Consider the following 4,158-nt stretch of genomic DNA (forward strand, 5'->3'; position numbering starts at 1 on the left):
CCTTAAAACACTTAGTTCCTTGTAAATGATATTTTAGTAAACTAATATTAATTACTAAAATGAGATCTCTATAATTTAACACCTTGAACCAAACTAAAAGGAAACCATTGTTTCACTTCTTCATCAGAAGCTATAGATGTGCATATCTATGATTAACACTCCCACTCAATTATACTACTCAGTTCCCAAGATGTAAGTATGGGCTAGTCCGTAGGGTAAGCTGGCAACGAACAAGTCAAAGAACTCAAATAATACAATTAGTTAGAATACTAACCACTCAGAATTGAGATTGAATTGACCTATGGTCAACTATATGATATGACTAGAATAGATCATAACGGTATGTTTACTTATCCTATCAACTGTCAATATCGGTCTAGTCCAATGTAACAAATACATCCGATCTTATCTACTTTGCTAATGTTCTGGAAAGAACATAACACTATAATGTGTAAGTAGATCATATCGTAGATTGGCAAGCCAGTGTAAATCCTGTGCATTGACTAATCTTAGGACTAACTTATTTTGAACATATAATCATATTTATATTCCACTGTGATTTCGTCACTATAAATAAGATTAGCTATATGCTCGGGATTTATAGAAGTTTATATTAAACAAATAATCATGAAAATAAAACATGTGAGCAAAGTGATTGACCAAGTCAAAAAATGATTTCTATTCTTTTATTGATAATAAATGAGATTGCAAAGAAATTGGGTTTTAATTAGGGCATAAAACCCCAACAACGCCTGGAATGCCGAGCATCTTCGCCAGTATTACCAGTGATATGAGCAGTAAATTTATTAATTTTCGTAATCTTCTTATAAGCCCTCGAGAACGATAATTTTTTTTTGAGTTTCTGCTTATATTTTGAGTTTCCTTTATTCTATATGTACTACTCGTAGAGCGCCTGCTCGCTGGCCTGGATAAGTGAACGCAAACTAGTCTCCGATCACTTATGGGGCATGGAGTTAGGGCAGCTCCACAGACTACCAAACCTCGCGAAGGGGTGACCTAGGAAACTAAGCTTGTCAAAAGTAGAGTAAGCCTAGTGTCAATACCCTGAGAGTAGAAAAACCTAGGAAACTAATAAGTCTTGAGTATGCGGCCTAAGAAACTAGGCTTGTTCAAAGTGGGGTAAGCTTAGCATAGACTTAGCGTCTGGAGACTGAGGACTAAGAATCCTAGTAGCATGAGAACGGACTTAGGTCACCTCCCGTGGACATTGCGCTTGAGGAGCAATGACCAAGTCCCATGATCTCGAGATGCGAGCGGAAGACCAGGCACTCTGCTTGGTTATGAGGCATGGACTTGGGTTACCTCTCGTGGACGTTGTGCCCGAGGAGCACTGATAAAGTCCTCAGTAAGCCTTAAGAAAAAATAGTTCACCTGGGAAGCTAAGCTAGTTCACGACTTCCACATGATTAGGTTCCAAGCTGTGTACTCAGAGGGAAAATTAATAGGCTTGAGCTGATCCACCGGTGACCACGTACCCATGGGGCAGGTAGCTTAGTGTGAATGACCTCCTAGGGGCCCAAGTCATTGGGACTCGAGGATGCAGGATGACATTAAAGTGACTTTCAAGGACATCGAACCTGTAAGGCAACACTAAATGTCCCAAGCGTTGAGCACTAAGAAAAAACCCTACAGTACGATAGACCCCTAAAAGCTTGAGTGGTTGAAACTTGAAGGCGTAGGATAGCCAAGTGCCCTCACTTGACAACGTATCAAAGTTACTCTTAGGACAACGAGCCTAAGAAGAAACACTAAATGCATACGCGTCTAGACATTGGCAGAAAGATCCTAAGTACAGCAGGCTGGCTCCGTCCTGAGTCATTGGAACTCGGGGATGCATGGCCGCGTCAAGTGTCACTTGACTTCGCATTAAAGTTACTCTCGAGGACCATGAGCCTACAAAGCAACACTAAATGACTAAAAATTGTCTAAGTACTAAGAGAAGTCGATAAAGATTCGAATCTTTGAGACTTGAGCACAAGACCTAAGTCAGTAACTTGGAACTCTCGCGAGTTACGTTACGTTGAGTTGAATTAACAAATTCCAAGTTGCCTATTTAGTAAGTGTCAATTCAATGATAAGAGTGCAATCATGGCAATAAAGTAGTGCAAGATGCATATGTTTAAATGGAAAAATATTTACAATAATGCTCGGGGGCTCGAGCGTTGATTGTTTAAATGTAGTATACAGGAAAAAATTACTGGGGCCCTCAGCCTGGAGGAACCTCTGCCACCAGCTCGATCACAAGATCGACCTCGGCGATGCGGCCCGCCGCTACAATTTCCTTCTCCTGGGCCGCCCTGGCCTCCTTCGCCTTAAGGCATGCCTCAAGCATTGTCCTCATGTTGGGCTCCTCGGTGAATGAAATATCCATGTCTCTGTTGCTTTGCCACACAACAAAGAGTGTATTGTCGGCTATCACGTCAAGGTCCTTTTTTAGTGCTCAGAGACGGAGGTCTTCGGCCTCCTTGGAAAAAAATTTGGCACGAGTAGCTACACGTGCAGCGTCCTCCTTGGCCTTGATCAGCACCTCAGCGCAGGCCAAAGACTTTACCCGGCTCAGCCTTAGCCAGCTCCTCCTCCACCGCACGGGTGTGACCTGTGGCATCTTCTAATAACTTGGAGGAGGTGTCCTCCATAGTGGATATCTTTGACCGCTCGGTGGCTAGCATAGTCTCCATCTCATGGACACGGGCCCTCATGTACTCCACTTCCTTCTAGAGTCGCGAGTGCTCCTCTAGCGGGACTGCGGATTCCCAAAACCGCTCTAACTCTTCCCGAGCTTTTGCCAGCTCTTCCTGATCCTCCTTTAGCTCAAAGGACTGCATCGTTATGATGTCCCCGAGCAGTTGATTGAAAGCCACAGTCTGTGCCAAGATAGAGTATCAAATCAATAAAAAGAAGCTGATGAAATAAATAATGGACTAAGATAAATACTTGAAGGCTTACCCTTACGGAGGAGTGGCGGCTGGCAGCTATCAATGAAACCTCGTTGTCGCTGCCACAACGAGCGAAGCTGCGAGAAGGCATCTCACACAGGGACTCTGCTATCCCTTGGAGAAGCTCCGCAGTGAGCGGAGTAGTCTTCCTTCCTACTCTCAACACGAGGAGAGGCTCCAGCTCCTCGCGACTGGGAGGAGCAACAAAATCCTTTGGCCGGTCCTCGCGCAGGAACTTAGCAAGGAGTTTGAATTCCTTGCTACCCTCATCAATACGAGCGTTGTAGTACTCTATGACCCACTTGTGCTTCTCGAAGTCTTCCCCGTCATAATGCTCTAGGAAGATTACAATTCAAGGCGCCCTGACCAAAGGAGAGTCAGACACCTTTGAAGGGATTTCCTTGCCCTCCTTAGCAGAAGGTCCCCCCTCTTAAGGGGGTAAACCTCAAGGTCAATGACCTCACCAGGAGACACTATCCTCGTGGTGAGGACCAGTTGAGCAGCTGCAGGAGCTGCTGGGGCCACCGGGGTAGGAGGCACGGCAGTCGCGTGCGTTGACGCTGTTGGGAGGTCTATCTGAGAGGGTCGCGACACCATTTGATGCTTCGACCTGACCAATTTGGACATGCCAATGCTTTCTGCACGAAGGAAACAAACTGGATAAATCCTCGGAAGGAAAGGAAATCAGTGAAAATAAGTAAAAATGCATTCGAGACTAAATATAAATCTCCCGGGAGCCCCACCGCGATCAGGCTCCTCCGAGTGAAGGACAGAATGGGAAAATTATTTGATGAGCCGACCCATCTCCTACATTAGATTGGTCTTGTATTGACAAAACCAAGTGGCATGCATAGACGTCACCTCGTCCAGAGGCACGAGACCTTGGGGGTGTCTCTTCCTCCTTGCATTGAGGAGGAATACATTGATGAGGTCCTAATAGTATTGGTACTCTTCCTCGGACCAACGATGTCCCAAGATTTGCCCACACTCGAGAAGTGATGGAGAAAATAAAGAATGGTCGGAACTAGTTCCCTCCCTTACGTGCTTAGCATGATGATGAACAATTGGGGATTTACCTTGAGGGATGGAAGATGACTCGATCCCCACCTCAAGCTCTTCATCTTCATTTTCCTCCACGACAACCTTGTTGGAGAGGACGCTCTTCGCATGCTCTTCACGAAGGTGTTGCATATATTCAAAT

Source organism: Humulus lupulus, chromosome 2, assembly GCF_963169125.1.
Source record: "Humulus lupulus chromosome 2, drHumLupu1.1, whole genome shotgun sequence".
NCBI lineage: Eukaryota > Viridiplantae > Streptophyta > Magnoliopsida > Rosales > Cannabaceae > Humulus > Humulus lupulus.